We start from the raw sequence: 20,997 nt of genomic DNA on the forward strand, positions 1-20,997 counted from the left end.
TGTCATACATAGTGTATTGTGTGTCATAATTCCAGCATATACAGGACCAGTGATCACAGTAATCCATTATATGTGTCATACATAGTGTTTTGTGTGTCATAATTCCAGCATATACAGTACCAGCGATCACAGTAACCTATTATATGTGTCATACATAGTGTATTGTGTGTCATAATTCCAGCATATACAGGACCAGTGATCACAGTAACCCATTATATGTGTCATACATAGTGTATTGTGTGTCATAATTCCAGCATATACAGGACCAGTGATCACAGTAACCCATTATATGTGTCATACATAGTGTATTGTGTGTCATAATTCCAGCATATACAGGACCAGTGATCACAGTAACCCATTATATGTGTCATACATAGTGTATTGTGTGTCATAATTCCAGCATATACAGGACCAGTGATCACAGTAACCCATTATATGTGTCATACATAGTGTATTGTGTGTCATAATTCCAGCTTATACAGGAACAGTGATCACAGTAACCCATTATATGTGTCATACATAGTGTATTGTGTGTCATATATCCAGCATATACAGGACCAGCGATCACAGTAACCCATTATATGTGTCATACATAGTGTATTGTGTGTCATAATTCCAGCATATACAGGACCAGTGATCACAGTTACCCATTATATGTGTCATACATAGTGTATTGTGTGTCATAATTCCAGCATATACAGGACCAGTGATCACAGTAACCCATTATATGTGTCATACATAGTGTTTTGTGTGTCATAATTCCAGCATATACAGTACCAGCGATCACAGTAACCTATTATATGTGTCATACATAGTGTATTGTGTGTCATAATTCCAGCATATACAGGACCAGTGATCACAGTAACCCATTATATGTGTCATACATAGTGTATTGTGTGTCATAATTCCAGCATATACAGGACCAGTGATCACAGTAACCCATTATATGTGTCATACATAGTGTATTGTGTGTCATAATTCCAGCATATACAGGAACAGTGATCACAGTAACCCATTATATGTGTCATACATAGTGTATTGTGTGTCATAATTCCAGCATATACAGGACCAGTGATCACAGTAACCCATTATATGTGTCATACATAGTGTATTGTGTGTCATAATTCCAGCATATACAGGACCAGAGATCACAGTAACCCATTATATGTGTCATACATAGTGTATTGTGTCATAATTCCAGCATATACAGGACCAGTGATCACAGTAACCCATTATATGTGTCATACATAGTGTATTGTGTGTCATAATTCCAGCATATACAGGACCAGTGATCACAGTAACCCATTATATGTGTCATACATAGTGTATTGTGTGTCATATATCCAGCATATACAGGACCAGCGATCACAGTAACCCATTATATGTGTCATACATAGTGTATTGTGTGTCATAATTCCAGCATATACAGGACCAGTGATCACAGTAATCCATTATATGTGTCATACATAGTGTTTTGTGTGTCATAATTCCAGCATATACAGTACCAGCGATCACAGTAACCTATTATATGTGTCATACATAGTGTATTGTGTGTCATAATTCCAGCATATACAGGACCAGTGATCACAGTAACCCATTATATGTGTCATACATAGTGTATTGTGTGTCATAATTCCAGCATATACAGGACCAGTGATCACAGTAACCCATTATATGTGTCATACATAGTGTATTGTGTGTCATAATTCCAGGATATACAGGACCAGTGATCACAGTAACCCATTATATGTGTCATACATAGTGTATTGTGTGTCATATATCCAGCATATACAGGACCAGCGATCACAGTAACCCATTATATGTGTCATACATAGTGTATTGTGTGTCATAATTCCAGCAAATACAGGACCAGTGATCACAGTAAGCCATTATCTGTGTCATACATAGTGTATTGTGTGTCATAATTCCAGCATATACAGGACCAGTGATCACAGTAATCCATTATATGTGTCATACATAGTGTTTTGTGTGTCATAATTCCAGCATATACAGTACCAGCGATCACAGTAACCTATTATATGTGTCATACATAGTGTATTGTGTGTCATAATTCCAGCATATACAGGACCAGTGATCACAGTAACCCATTATATGTGTCATACATAGTGTATTGTGTGTCATAATTCCAGCATATACAGGACCAGTGATCACAGTAACCCATTATTTGTGTCATACATAGTGTATTGTGTGTCATAATTCCAGCTTATACAGGAACAGTGATCACAGTAACCCATTATATGTGTCATACATAGTGTATTGTGTGTCATAATTCCAGCATATACAGGACCAGCGATCACAGTAACCCATTATATGTGTCATACATAGTGTATTGTGTGTCATAATTCCAGCATATACAGGACCAGTGATCACAGTAAGCCATTATCTGTGTCATACATAGTGTATTGTGTGTCATAATTCCAGCATATACAGGACCAGTGATCACAGTAACCCATTATATGTGTCATACATAGTGTTTTGTGTGTCATAATTCCAGCATATACAGTACCAGCGATCACAGTAACCTATTATATGTGTCATACATAGTGTATTGTGTGTCATAATTCCAGCATATACAGGACCAGTGATCACAGTAACCCATTATATGTGTCATACATAGTGTATTGTGTGTCATAATTCCAGCATATACAGGACCAGTGATCACAGTAACCCATTATATGTGTCATACATAGTGTATTGTGTGTCATAATTCCAGCATATACAGGAACAGTGATCACAGTAACCCATTATATGTGTCATACATAGTGTATTGTGTGTCATAATTCCAGCATATACAGGACCAGTGATCACAGTAACCCATTATATGTGTCATACATAGTGTATTGTGTGTCATAATTCCAGCATATACAGGACCAGAGATCACAGTAACCCACTATATGTGTCATACATAGTGTATTGTGTGACATATATCCAGCATATACAGGACCAGTGATCACAGTAACCCATTATATGTGTCATACATAGTGTATTGTGTGTCATAATTCCAGCATATACAGGACCAGTGATCACAGTAACCCATTATATGTGTCATACATAGTGTATTGTGTGTCATAATTCCAGCATATACAGGACCAGTGATCACAGTAACCCATTATATGTGTCATACATAGTGTATTGTGTGTCATAATTCCAGCATATACAGGACCAGTGATCACAGTAACCCATTATATGTTGTCATACATAGTGTATTGTGTGTCATAATTCCAGCATATACAGGAACAGTGATCACAGTAAGCCATTATATGTGTCATACATAGTGTATTGTGTGTCATAATTCCAGCATATACAGGACCAGCGATCACAGTAACCCATTATATGTGTCATACATAGTGTATTGTGTGTCATAATTCCAGCATATACAGGACCAGAGATCACAGTAACCCATTATATGTGTCATACATAGTGTATTGTGTGTCATATATCCAGCATATACAGGACCAGTGATCACAGTAACCCATTATATGTGTCATACATAGTGTATTGTGTGTCATATATCCAGCATATACAGGACCAGTGATCACAGTAACCCATTATATGTGTCATACATAGTGTATTGTGTGTAATAATTCCAGCATATACAGGACCAGCGATCACAGTAACCCATTATATGTGTCATACATAGTGTATAGTGTGTCATAATTCCAGCATATACAGGACCAGTGATCACAGTAAGCCATTATCTGTGTCATACATAGTGTTTTGTGTGTCATAATTCCAGCATATACAGTACCAGCGATCACAGTAACCTATTATATGTGTCATACATAGTGTATTGTGTGTCATAATTCCAGCATATACAGGACCAGTGATCACAGTAACCCATTATATGTGTCATACATAGTGTATTGTGTGTCATAATTCCAGCATATACAGGACCCGTGATCACAGTAACCCATTATATGTGTCATACATAGTGTATTGTGTGTCATAATTCCAGCATATACAGGTCCAGCGATCACAGTAACCCATTATATGTGTCATACATAGTGTATTGTGTGTCATAATTCCAGCATATACAGGAACAGTGATCACAGTAACCCATTATATATGTCATACATAGTGTATTGTGTGTCATAATTCCAGCATATACAGGACCAGTGATCACAGTAAGCCATTATATGTGTCATACATAGTGTATTGTGTGTCATAATTCCAGCATATACAGGACCAGTGATCACAGTAACCCTTTATATGTGTCATACATAGTGTATTGTGTGTCATAATTCCAGCATATACAGGAACAGTGATCACAGTAACCCATTATATGTGTCATACATAGTGTATTGTGTGTCATAATTCCAGCATATACAGGACCAGTGATCACAGTAACCAATTTTATGTGTCATACATAGTGTATTGTGTGTCATAATTCCAGCATATACAGGACCAGTGATCACAGTAACCCATTATATGTGTCATACATAGTGTATTGTGTGTCATAATTCCAGCATATACAGGACCAGTGATCACAGTAACCCTTTATATGTGTCATACATAGTGTATTGTGTGTCATAATTCCAGCATATACAGGAACAGTGATCACAGTAACCCATTATATGTGTCATACATAGTGTATTGTGTGTCATAATTCCAGCATATACAGGACCAGTGATCACAGTAACCCATTATATGTGTCATACATAGTGTATTGTGTGTCATAATTTCAGCATATACAGGACCAGTGATCACAGTAACCCATTATATGTGTCATACATAGTGTATTGTGTGTCATAATTCCAGCATATACAGGACCAGTGATCACAGTAACCCATTATATGTGTCATACATAGTGTATTGTGTGTCATAATTCCAGCATATACAGGACCAGTGATCACAGTAACCCATTATATGTGTCATACATAGTGTATTGTGTGTCATAATTCCAGCATATACAGGACCAGCGATCACAGTAACCCATTATATGTGTCATACATAGTGTATTGTGTGTCATAATTCCAGCATTTACAGGACCAGCGATCACAGTAACCCATTATATGTGTCATACATAGTGTATTGTGTGTCATAATTCCAGCATATACAGGACCAGTGATCACAGTAACCCATTATATGTGTCATACATAGTGTATTGTGTGTCATAATTCCAGCATATACAGGACCAGTGATCACAGTAACCAATTATATGTGTCATACATAGTGTATTGTGTGTCATAATTCCAGCATATACAGGACCAGTGATCACAGTAACCCATTATATGTGTCATACATAGTGTATTGTGTGTCATATTTCCAGCATATACAGGACCAGCGATCACAGTAACCCATTATATGTGTCATACATAGTGTATTGTGTGTCATAATTCCAGCATATACAGGACCAGTGATCACAGTAACCCATTATATGTGTCATGTATTGTGTATTGTGTGTCATAATTCCAGCATATACAGGATTAGCGATCACATTAACCCATTATATGTGTCATACATAGTGTATTGTGTGTCATAATTCCAGCATATACAGGACCAGCGATCACAGTAACCCATTATATGTGTCATACATAGTGTATTGTGTGTCATAATTCCAGCATATACAGGACCAGTGATCACAGTAACCCATTATATGTGTCATACATAGTGTATTGTGTGTCATAATTCCAGCATATACAGGACCAGCGATCACAGTAACCCATTATATGTGTTATACATACTGTATTGTGTGTATTAATTCCAGCATATACAGGACCAGCGATCACAGTAACCCATTATATGTGTCATACATAGTGTATTGTGTGTCATATATCCAGCATATACAGGACCAGTGATCACAGTAACCCATTATATGTGTCATACATAGTGTATTGTGTGTCATAATTCCAGTATATACAGGACCAGCGATCACAGTAACCTATTATATGTGTCATACATAGTGTATTGTGTGTTATATATCCAGCATATACAGGACCAGTGATCACAGTAACCCATTATATGTGTCATACATAGTGTATTGTGTGTCATAATTCCAGCATATACAGGACCAGTGATCACAGTAACCCATTATATGTGTCATACATAGTGTATTGTGTGTCATAATTCCAGCATATACAGTACCAGCGATCACAGTAACCCATTATATGTGTCATACATAGTGTATTGTGTGTCATAATTCCAGCATATACAGGACCAGCAATCACAGTAACCCATTATATGTGTCATACATAGTGTATTGTGTGTCATAATTCCAGCATATACAGGACCAGTGATCACAGTAACCCATTATATGTGTCATACATAGTGTATTGTGTGTAATAATTCCAGCATATACAGGACCAGCAATCACAGTAACCCATTATATGTGTCATACATAGTGTATTGTGTGTAATAATTCCAGCATATACAGGACCAGCGATCACAGTAACCCATTATATGTGTCATACATAGTGTATTGTGTGTAATAATTCCAGCATATACAGGACCAGCGATCACAGTAACCCATTATATGTGTCATACATAGTGTACTGTGTGTCATATATCCAGCATATACAGGACCAGTGATCACAGTAACCCATTATATGTGTCATACATACTGTATTGTGTCATAATTCCAGCATATACAGGACCAGCGATCACAGTAACCATTATATGTGTCATACATAGTGTATTGTGTGTCATAATTCCAGCATATACAGGACCAGCGATCACAGTAACCCATTATATGTGTCATACATAGTGTATTGTGTGTCATATATCCAGCATATACAGGACCAGTGATCACAGTAACCCATTATATGTGTCATACATAGTGTATTGTGTGTCATAATTCCAGCATATACAGGAGCAGTGATCACAGTAACCCATTATATGTGTCATACATAGTGTATTGTGTGTCATAATTCCAGCATATACAGGACCAGTGATCACAGTAACCCATTATATGTGTCATACATAGTGTATTGTGTGTAATAATTCCAGCATATACAGGACCAGTGATCACAGTAACCCATTATATGTGTCATACATAGTGTATTATGTGTCATAATTCCAGCATATACAGGACCAGTGATCACAGTAACCCATTATATGTGTCATACATAGTGTATTGTGTGTCATAATTCCAGCATATACAGGACCAGCGATCACAGTAACCATTATATGTGTCATACATAGTGTATTGTGTGTCATAATTCCAGCATATACAGGACCAGCGATCACAGTAACCATTATATGTGTCATACATAGTGTATTGTGTGTCATAATTCCAGCATATACAGGACCAGCGATCACAGTAACCTATTATATGTCTCATACATAGTGTATTGTGTGTCATAATTCCAGCATATACAGGACCAGTGATCACAGTAACCCATTATATGTGTCATACATAGTGTATTGTTTGTCATAATTCCAGCATATACAGGACCAGCGATCACAGTAACCCATTATATGTGTCATACATAGTGTATTGTGTGTCATAATTCCAGCATATACAGTACCAGCGATCACAGTAACCCATTATATGTGTCATACATAGTGTATTGTGTGTCATAATTCCAGCATATACAGGACCAGCAATCACAGTAACCCATTATATGTGTCATACATAGTGTATTGTGTGTAATAATTCCAGCATATACAGGACCAGTGATCACAGTAACCCATTATATGTGTCATACATAGTGTATTGTGTGTCATAATCCCAGCATATACAGGACCAGCAATCACAGTAACCCATTATATGTGTCATACATAGTGTATTGTGTGTCATAATTCCAGCATATACAGGACAAGCAATCACAGTAACCCATTATATGTGTCATACATAGTGTATTGTGTGTAATAATTCCAGCATATACAGGACCAGAGATCACAGTAACCCATTATATGTGTCATACATAGTGTATTGTGTGTAATAATTCCAGCATATACAGGACCAGCGATCACAGTAACCATTATATGTGTCATACATAGTGTATTGTGTGTCATAATTCCAGCATATACAGGACCAGCGATCACAGTAACCCATTATATGTGTCATACATAGTGTATTGTGTGTCATAATTCCAGCATATACAGGACCAGCGATCACAGTAACCCATTATATGTGTCATACATAGTGTATTGTGTGTCATAATTCCAGCATATACAGGACCAGCGATCACAGTAACCCATTATATGTGTCATACATAGTGTATTGTGTGTAATAATTCCAGCATATACAGGACCAGCGATCACAGTAACCCATTATATGTGTCATACATAGTGTATTGTGTGTAATAATTCCAGCATATACAGGACCAGCGATCACAGTAACCCATTATATGTGTCATACATAGTGTATTGTGTGTAATAATTCCAGCATATACAGGACCAGTGATCACAGTTACCCATTATATGTGTCATACATAGTGTATTGTGTGTCATAATTCCAGCATATACAGTACCAGAGATCACAGTAACCCATTATATGTGTCATACATAGTGTATTGTGTGTCATAATTCCAGCATATACAGGACCAGCGATCACAGTAACCCATTATATGTGTCATACATAGTGTATTGTGTGTAATAATTCCAGCATATACAGGACCAGCGATCACAGTAACCCATTATATGTGTCATACATAGTGTATTGTGTGTAATAATTCCAGCATATACAGGACCAGCGATCACAGTAACCCATTATATGTGTCATACATAGTGTATTGTGTGTAATAATTCCAGCATATACAGGACCAGTGATCACAGTTACCCATTATATGTGTCATACATAGTGTATTGTGTGTCATAATTCCAGCATATACAGGACCAGCGATCACAGTTACCCATTATATGTGTCATACATAGTGTATTGTGTGTCATAATTCCAGCATATACAGGACCAGTGATCACAGTAACCCATTATATGTGTCATACATAGTGTATTGTGTGTCATAATTCCAGCATATACAGGACCAGTGATCACAGTAACCCATTATATGTGTCATACATAGTGTATTGTGTGTCATAATTCCAGCATATACAGGACCAGTGATCACAGTAAGCCATTATATGTGTCATACATAATGTATTGTGTATCATATATCCAGCATATACAGGACCAGTGATCACAGTAACCCATTATATGTGTCATACATAGTGTATTGTGTGTCATAATTCCAGCATACACAGGACCAGCGATCACAGTAACCCATTATATGTGTCATACATAGTGTATTGTGTGTCATAATTCCAGCATACACAGGACCAGTGATCACAGTAACCCATTATATGTGTCATACATAGTGTATTGTGTGTCATAATTCCAGCATACACAGGACCAGTGATCACAGTAACCCATTATATGTGTCATACATAGTGTATTGTGTGTCATAATTCCAGCATATACAGGACCAGTGATCACAGTAACCCATTATATGTGTCATACATAGTGTATTGTGTGTCATAATTCCAGCATATACAGGACCAGAGATCACAGTAACCCATTATATGTGTCATACATAGTGTATTGTGTGTCATAATTCCAGCATATACAGGACCAGAGATCACAGTAACCCATTATATGTGTCATACATAGTGTACTGTGTGTCATATATCCAGCATATACAGGACCAGTGATCACAGTAACCCATTATATGTGTCATACATACTGTATTGTGTCATAATTCCAGCATATACAGGACCAGCGATCACAGTAACCATTATATGTGTCATACATAGTGTATTGTGTGTCATAATTCCAGCATATACAGGACCAGCGATCACAGTAACCCATTATATGTGTCATACATAGTGTATTGTGTGTCATATATCCAGCATATACAGGACCAGTGATCACAGTAACCCATTATATGTGTCATACATACTGTATTGTGTCATAATTCCAGCATATACAGGACCAGCGATCACAGTAACCATTATATGTGTCATACATAGTGTATTGTGTGTCATAATTCCAGCATATACAGGACCAGCGATCACAGTAACCCATTATATGTGTCATACATAGTGTATTGTGTGTCATAATTCCAGCATATACAGGACCAGTGATCACAGTAACCCATTATATGTGTCATACATAGTGTATTGTGTGTGTCATAATTTCAGCATATACAGGACCAGTGATCACAGTAACCCATTATATGTGTCATACATAGTGTATTGTGTGTGTCATAATTCCAGCATATACAGGACCAGCGATCACAGTAACCTATTATATGTGTCATACATAGTGTATTGTGTGTCATAATTCCAGCATATACAGGACCAGTGATCACAGTAACCCATTATATGTGTCATACATAGTGTATTGTGTGTCATAATTCCAGCATATACAGGACCAGCGATCACAGTAACCCATTATATGTGTCATACATAGTGTATTGTGTGTCATAATTCCAGCATATACAGTACCAGCGATCACAGTAACCCATTATATGTGTCATACATAGTGTATTGTGTGTCATAATTCCAGCATATACAGGACCAGCGATCACAGTAACCCATTATATGTGTCATACATAGTGTATTGTGTGTAATAATTCCAGCATATACAGGACCAGCAATCACAGTAACCCATTATATGTGTCATACATAGTGTATTGTGTGTCATAATTCCAGCATATACAGGACCAGCAATCACAGTAACCCATTATATGTGTCATACATAGTGTATTGTGTGTAATAATTCCAGCATATACAGGACCAGTGATCACAGTAACCCATTATATGTGTCATACATAGTGTATTGTGTGTAATAATTCCAGCATATACAGGACCAGCGATCACAGTAACCCATTATATGTGTCATACATAGTGTACTGTGTGTCATATATCCAGCATATACAGGACCAGTGATCACAGTAACCCATTATATGTGTCATACATACTGTATTGTGTCATAATTCCAGCATATACAGGACCAGTGATCACAGTTACCCATTATATGTGTCATACATAGTGTATTGTGTGTCATAATTCCAGCATATACAGGACCAGCGATCACAGTAACCCATTATATGTGTCATACATAGTGTACTGTGTGTCATATATCCAGCATATACAGGACCAGTGATCACAGTAACCCATTATATGTGTCATACATACTGTATTGTGTCATAATTCCAGCATATACAGGACCAGCGATCACAGTAACCATTATATGTGTCATACATAGTGTATTGTGTGTCATAATTCCAGCATATACAGGACCAGCGATCACAGTAACCCATTATATGTGTCATACATAGTGTATTGTGTGTCATATATCCAGCATATACAGGACCAGTGATCACAGTAACCCATTATATGTGTCATACATAGTGTATTGTGTCATAATTCCAGCATATACAGGACCAGCGATCACAGTAACCATTATATGTGTCATACATAGTGTATTGTGTGTCATAATTCCAGCATATACAGGACCAGCGATCACAGTAACCATTATATGTGTCATACATAGTGTATTGTGTGTCATAATTCCAGCATATACAGGACCAGCGATCACAGTAACCTATTATATGTGTCATACATAGTGTATTGTGTGTCATAATTCCAGCATATACAGGACCAGTGATCACAGTAACCCATTATATGTGTCATACATAGTGTATTGTGTGTCATAATTCCAGCATATACAGGACCAGCGATCACAGTAACCCATTATATGTGTCATACATAGTGTATTGTGTGTCATAATTCCAGCATATACAGGACCAGTGATCACAGTAACCCATTATATGTGTCATACATAGTGTATTGTGTGTCATAATTTCAGCATATACAGGACCAGTGATCACAGTAACCCATTATATGTGTCATACATAGTGTATTGTGTGTCATAATTCCAGCATATACAGGACCAGTGATCACAGTAACCCATTATATGTGTCATACATAGTGTATTGTGTGTCATAATTTCAGCATATACAGGACCAGTGATCACAGTAACCCATTATATGTGTCATACATAGTGTATTGTGTGTCATAATTCCAGCATATACAGGACCAGTGATCACAGTAACCCATTATATGTGTCATACATAGTGTATTGTGTGTCATAATTCCAGCATATACAGGACCAGCGATCACAGTAACCCATTATATGTGTCATACATAGTGTATTGTGTGTCATAATTCCAGCATATACAGGACCAGTGATCACAGTAACCCATTATATGTGTCATACATAGTGTATTGAGTGTCATAATTCCAGCATATACAGGACCAGTGATCACAGTAACCAATTATATGTGTCATACATAGTGTATTGTGTGTCATAATTCCAGCATATACAGGACCAGTGATCACAGTAACCCATTATATGTGTCATACATAGTGTATTGTGTGTCATAATTCCAGCATATACAGGACCAGCGATCACAGTAACCCATTATATGTGTCATACATAGTGTATTGTGTGTCATAATTCCAGCATATACAGGACCAGTGATCACAGTAACCCATTATATGTGTCATACATAGTGTATTGTGTGTCATAATTCCAGCATATACAGGACCAGTGATCACAGTAACCCATTATATGTGTCATACATAGTGTATTGTGTGTCATAATTTCAGCATATACAGGACCAGTGATCACAGTAACCCATTATATGTGTCATACATAGTGTATTGTGTGTCATAATTCCAGCATATACAGGACCAGCGATCACAGTAACCCATTATATGTGTCATACATAGTGTATTGTGTGTCATAATTCCAGCATATACAGGACCAGCGATCACAGTAACCCATTATATGTGTCATACATAGTGTATTGTGTGTCATAATTCCAGCATATACAGGACCAGTGATCACAGTAACCCATTATATGTGTCATACATAGTGTATTGTGTGTCATAATTCCAGCATATACAGGACCAGTGATCACAGTAACCAATTATATGTGTCATACATAGTGTATTGTGTGTCATAATTCCAGCATATACAGGACCAGTGATCACAGTAACCCATTATATGTGTCATACATAGTGTATTGTGTGTCATAATTCCAGCATATACAGGACCAGCGATCACAGTAACCCATTATATGTGTCATACATAGTGTATTGTGTGTCATAATTCCAGCATATACAGGACCAGTGATCACAGTAACCCATTATATGTGTCATGTATTGTGTATTGTGTGTCATAATTCCAGCATATACAGGATTAGCGATCACATTAACCCATTATATGTGTCATACATAGTGTATTGTGTGTCATAATTCCAGCATATACAGGACCAGCGATCACAGTAACCCATTATATGTGTCATACATAGTGTATTGTGTGTCATAATTCCAGCATATACAGGACCAGTGATCACAGTAACCCATTATATGTGTCATACATAGTGTATTGTGTGTCATAATTCCAGCATATACAGGACCAGCGATCACAGTAACCCATTATATGTGTTATACATACTGTATTGTGTGTCATAATTCCAGCATATACAGGACCAGCGATCACAGTAACCCATTATATGTGTCATACATAGTGTATTGTGTGTCATATATCCAGCATATACAGGACCAGTGATCACAGTAACCCATTATATGTGTCATACATAGTGTATTGTGTGTCATAATTCCAGTATATACAGGACCAGCGATCACAGTAACCTATTATATGTGTCATACATAGTGTATTGTGTGTTATATATCCAGCATATACAGGACCAGTGATCACAGTAACCCATTATATGTGTCATACATAGTGTATTGTGTGTCATAATTCCAGCATATACAGGACCAGTGATCACAGTAACCCATTATATGTGTCATACATAGTGTATTGTGTGTCATAATTCCAGCATATACAGTACCAGCGATCACAGTAACCCATTATATGTGTCATACATAGTGTATTGTGTGTCATAATTCCAGCATATACAGGACCAGCAATCACAGTAACCCATTATATGTGTCATACATAGTGTATTGTGTGTCATAATTCCAGCATATACAGGACCAGTGATCACAGTAACCCATTATATGTGTCATACATAGTGTATTGTGTGTAATAATTCCAGCATATACAGGACCAGCAATCACAGTAACCCATTATATGTGTCATACATAGTGTATTGTGTGTAATAATTCCAGCATATACAGGACCAGCGATCACAGTAACCCATTATATGTGTCATACATAGTGTATTGTGTGTAATAATTCCAGCATATACAGGACCAGCGATCACAGTAACCCATTATATGTGTCATACATAGTGTACTGTGTGTCATATATCCAGCATATACAGGACCAGTGATCACAGTAACCCATTATATGTGTCATACATACTGTATTGTGTCATAATTCCAGCATATACAGGACCAGCAATCACAGTAACCCATTATATGTGTCATACATAGTGTATTGTGTGTCATAATTCCAGCATATACAGGACCAGCAATCACAGTAACCCATTATATGTGTCATACATAGTGTATTGTGTGTAATAATTCCAGCATATACAGGACCAGAGATCACAGTAACCCATTATATGTGTCATACATAGTGTATTGTGTGTAATAATTCCAGCATATACAGGACCAGAGATCACAGTAACCATTATATGTGTCATACATAGTGTATTGTGTGTCATAATTCCAGCATATACAGGACCAGCGATCACAGTAACCCATTATATGTGTCATACATAGTGTATTGTGTGTCATAATTCCAGCATATACAGGACCAGCGATCACAGTAACCCATTATATGTGTCATACATAGTGTATTGTGTGTCATAATTCCAGCATATACAGGACCAGCGATCACAGTAACCCATTATATGTGTCATACATAGTGTATTGTGTGTAATAATTCCAGCATATACAGGACCAGCGATCACAGTAACCCATTATATGTGTCATACATAGTGTATTGTGTGTAATAATTCCAGCATATACAGGACCAGCGATCACAGTAACCCATTATATGTGTCATACATACTGTATTGTGTGTAATAATTCCAGCATATACAGGACCAGTGATCACAGTTACCCATTATATGTGTCATACATAGTGTATTGTGTGTCATAATTCCAGCATATACAGTACCAGAGATCACAGTAACCCATTATATGTGTCATACATAGTGTATTGTGTGTCATAATTCCAGCATATACAGGACCAGCGATCACAGTAACCCATTATATGTGTCATACATAGTGTATTGTGTGTGTCATAATTCCAGCATATACAGGACCAGCGATCACAGTAACCTATTATATGTGTCATACATAGTGTATTGTGTGTCATAATTCCAGCATATACAGGACCAGTGATCACAGTAACCCATTATATGTGTCATACATAGTGTATTGTGTGTCATAATTCCAGCATATACAGGACCAGCGATCACAGTAACCCATTATATGTGTCATACATAGTGTATTGTGTGTCATAATTCCAGCATATACAGTACCAGCGATCACAGTAACCCATTATATGTGTCATACATAGTGTATTGTGTGTCATAATTCCAGCATATACAGGACCAGCGATCACAGTAACCCATTATATGTGTCATACATAGTGTATTGTGTGTAATAATTCCAGCATATACAGGACCAGCAATCACAGTAACCCATTATATGTGTCATACATAGTGTATTGTGTGTCATAATTCCAGCATATACAGGACCAGCAATCACAGTAACCCATTATATGTGTCATACATAGTGTATTGTGTGTAATAATTCCAGCATATACAGGACCAGTGATCACAGTAACCCATTATATGTGTCATACATAGTGTATTGTGTGTAATAATTCCAGCATATACAGGACCAGCGATCACAGTAACCCATTATATGTGTCATACATAGTGTACTGTGTGTCATATATCCAGCATATACAGGACCAGTGATCACAGTAACCCATTATATGTGTCATACATACTGTATTGTGTCATAATTCCAGCATATACAGGACCAGTGATCACAGTTACCCATTATATGTGTCATACATAGTGTATTGTGTGTCATAATTCCAGCATATACAGGACCAGCGATCACAGTAACCCATTATATGTGTCATACATAGTGTACTGTGTGTCATATATCCAGCATATACAGGACCAGTGATCACAGTAACCCATTATATGTGTCATACATACTGTATTGTGTCATAATTCCAGCATATACAGGACCAGCGATCACAGTAACCATTATATGTGTCATACATAGTGTATTGTGTCATAATTCCAGCATATACAGGACCAGCGATCACAGTAACCCATTATATGTGTCATACATAGTGTATTGTGTGTCATATATCCAGCATATACAGGACCAGTGATCACAGTAACCCATTATATGTGTCATACATAGTGTATTGTGTCATAATTCCAGCATATACAGGACCAGCGATCACAGTAACCATTATATGTGTCATACATAGTGTATTGTGTGTCATAATTCCAGCATATACAGGACCAGCGATCACAGTAACCATTATATGTGTCATACATAGTGTATTGTGTGTCATAATTCCAGCATATACAGGACCAGCGATCACAGTAACCTATTATATGTGTCATACATAGTGTATTGTGTGTCATAATTCCAGCATATACAGGACCAGTGATCACAGTAACCCATTATATGTGTCATACATAGTGTATTGTGTGTCATAATTCCAGCATATACAGGACCAGCGATCACAGTAACCCATTATATGTGTCATACATAGTGTATTGTGTGTCATAATTCCAGCATATACAGGACCAGTGATCACAGTAACCCATTATATGTGTCATACATAGTGTATTGTGTGTCATAATTTCAGCATATACAGGACCAGTGATCACAGTAACCCATTATATGTGTCATACATAGTGTATTGTGTGTCATAATTCCAGCATATACAGGACCAGTGATCACAGTAACCCATTATATGTGTCATACATAGTGTATTGTGTGTCATAATTTCAGCATATACAGGACCAGTGATCACAGTAACCCATTATATGTGTCATACATAGTGTATTGTGTGTCATAATTCCAGCATATACAGGACCAGCGATCACAGTAACCCATTATATGTGTCATACATAGTGTATTGTGTGTCATAATTCCAGCATATACAGGACCAGCGATCACAGTAACCCATTATATGTGTCATACATAGTGTATTGTGTGTCATAATTCCAGCATATACAGGACCAGCGATCACAGTAACCCATTATATGTGTCATACATAGTGTATTGTGTGTCATAATTCCAGCATATACAGGTCCAGTGATCACAGTAACCCATTATATGTGTCATACATAGTGTATTGTGTGTCATAATTCCAGCATATACAGGACCAGTGATCACAGTAACCAATTATATGTGTCATACATAGTGTATTGTGTGTCATAATTCCAGCATATACAGGACCAGTGATCACAGTAACCCATTATATGTGTCATACATAGTGTATTGTGTGTCATAATTCCAGCATATACAGGACCAGCGATCACAGTAACCCATTATATGTGTCATACATAGTGTATTGTGTGTCATAATTCCAGCATATACAGGACCAGTGATCACAGTAACCCATTATATGTGTCATGTATTGTGTATTGTGTGTCATAATTCCAGCATATACAGGATTAGCGATCACATTAACCCATTATATGTGTCATACATAGTGTATTGTGTGTCATAATTCCAGCATATACAGGACCAGCGATCACAGTAACCCATTATATGTGTCATACATAGTGTATTGTGTGTCATAATTCCAGCATATACAGGACCAGTGATCACAGTAACCCATTATATGTGTCATACATAGTGTATTGTGTGTCATAATTCCAGCATATACAGGACCAGCGATCACAGTAACCCATTATATGTGTTATACATACTGTATTGTGTGTCATAATTCCAGCATATACAGGACCAGCGATCACAGTAACCCATTATATGTGTCATACATAGTGTATTGTGTGTCATATATCCAGCATATACAGGACCAGTGATCACAGTAACCCATTATATGTGTCATACATAGTGTATTGTGTGTCATAATTCCAGTATATACAGGACCAGCGATCACAGTAACCTATTATATGTGTCATACATAGTGTATTGTGTGTTATATATCCAGCATATACAGGACCAGTGATCACAGTAACCCATTATATGTGTCATACATAGTGTAGTGTGTGTCATAATTCCAGCATATACAGGACCAGTGATCACAGTAACCCATTATATGTGTCATACATAGTGTATTGTGTGTCATAATTCCAGCATATACAGTACCAGCGATCACAGTAACCCATTATATGTGTCATACATAGTGTATTGTGTGTCATAATTCCAGCATATACAGGACCAGCAATCACAGTAACCCATTATATGTGTCATACATAGTGTATTGTGTGTCATAATTCCAGCATATACAGGACCAGTGATCACAGTAACCCATTATATGTGTCATACATAGTGTATTGTGTGTAATAATTCCAGCATATACAGGACCAGCAATCACAGTAACCCATTATATGTCATACATAGTGTATTGTGTGTAATAATTCCAGCATATACAGGACCAGCGATCACAGTAACCCATTATATGTGTCATACATAGTGTATTGTGTGTAATAATTCCAGCATATACAGGACCAGCGATCACAGTAACCCATTATATGTGTCATACATAGTGTACTGTGTGTCATATATCCAGCATATACAGGACCAGTGATCACAGTAACCCATTATATGTGTCATACATACTGTATTGTGTCATAATTCCAGCATATACAGGACCAGCGATCACAGTAACCATTATATGTGTCATACATAGTGTATTGTGTGTCATAATTCCAGCATATACAGGACCAGCGATCACAGTAACCCATTATATGTGTCATACATAGTGTATTGTGTGTCATATATCCAGCATATACAGGACCAGTTATCACAGTAACCAATTATATGTGTCATACATAGTGTATTGTGTGTCATAATTCCAGCATATACAGGAGCAGTGATCACAGTAACCCATTATATGTGTCATACATAGTGTATTGTGTGTCATAATTCCAGCATATACAGGACCAGTGATCACAGTAACCCATTATATGTGTCATACATAGTGTATTGTGTGTAATAATTCCAGCATATACAGGACCAGTGATCACAGTAACCCATTATATGTGTCATACATAGTGTATTATGTGTCATAATTCCAGCATATACAGGACCAGTGATCACAGTAACCCATTATATGTGTCATACATAGTGTATTGTGTGTCATAATTCCAGCATATACAGGACCAGCGATCACAGTAACCATTATATGTGTCATACATAGTGTATTGTGTGTCATAATTCCAGCATATACAGGACCAGCGATCACAGTAACCATTATATGTGTCATACATAGTGTATTGTGTGTCATAATTCCAGCATATACAGGACCAGCGATCACAGTAACCTATTATATGTCTCATACATAGTGTATTGTGTGTCATAATTCCAGCATATACAGGACCAGTGATCACAGTAACCCATTATATGTGTCATACATAGTGTATTGTGTGTCATAATTCCAGCATATACAGGACCAGCGATCACAGTAACCCATTATATGTGTCATACATAGTGTATTGTGTGTCATAATTCCAGCATATACAGGACCAGCAATCACAGTAACCCATTATATGTGTCATACATAGTGTATTGTGTGTAATAATTCCAGCATATACAGGACCAGTGATCACAGTAACCCATTATATGTGTCATACATAGTGTATTGTGTGTCATAATCCCAGCATATACAGGACCAGCAATCACAGTAACCCATTATATGTGTCATACATAGTGTATTGTGTGTCATAATTCCAGCATATACAGGACCAGCAATCACAGTAACCCATTATATGTGTCATACATAGTGTATTGTGTGTAATAATTCCAGCATATACAGGACCAGAGATCACAGTAACCCATTATATGTGTCATACATAGTGTATTGTGTGTAATAATTCCAGCATATACAGGACCAGCGATCACAGTAACCATTATATGTGTCATACATAGTGTATTGTGTGTCATAATTCCAGCATATACAGGACCAGCGATCACAGTAACCCATTATATGTGTCATACATAGTGTATTGTGTGTCATAATTCCAGCATATACAGGACCAGCGATCACAGTAACCCATTATATGTGTCATACATAGTGTATTGTGTGTCATAATTCCAGCATATACAGGACCAGCGATCACAGTAACCCATTATATGTGTCATACATAGTGTATTGTGTGTAATAATTCCAGCATATACAGGACCAGCGATCACAGTAACCCATTATATGTGTCATACATAGTGTATTGTGTGTAATAATTCCAGCATATACAGGACCAGCGATCACAGTAACCCATTATATGTGTCATACATACTGTATTGTGTGTAATAATTCCAGCATATACAGGACCAGTGATCACAGTTACCCATTATATGTGTCATACATAGTGTATTGTGTGTCATAATTCCAGCATATACAGTACCAGAGATCACAGTAACCCATTATATGTGTCATACATAGTGTATTGTGTGTCATAATTCCAGCATATACAGGACCAGCGATCACAGTAACCCATTATATGTGTCATACATAGTGTATTGTGTGTAATAATTCCAGCATATACAGGACCAGCGATCACAGTAACCCATTATATGTGTCATACATAGTGTATTGTGTGTAATAATTCCAGCATATACAGGACCAGCGATCACAGTAACCCATTATATGTGTCATACATAGTGTATTGTGTGTAATAATTCCAGCATATACAGGACCAGTGATCACAGTTACCCATTATATGTGTCATACATAGTGTATTGTGTGTCATAATTCCAGCATATACAGGACCAGCGATCACAGTTACCCATTATATGTGTCATACATAGTGTATTGTGTGTCATAATTCCAGCATATACAGGACCAGTGATCACAGTAACCCATTATATGTGTCATACATA

This window comes from Taudactylus pleione, unplaced genomic scaffold (assembly GCF_031769625.1).
Source record: "Taudactylus pleione unplaced genomic scaffold, aTauple2 ptg002354l, whole genome shotgun sequence".
NCBI lineage: Eukaryota > Metazoa > Chordata > Amphibia > Anura > Myobatrachidae > Taudactylus > Taudactylus pleione.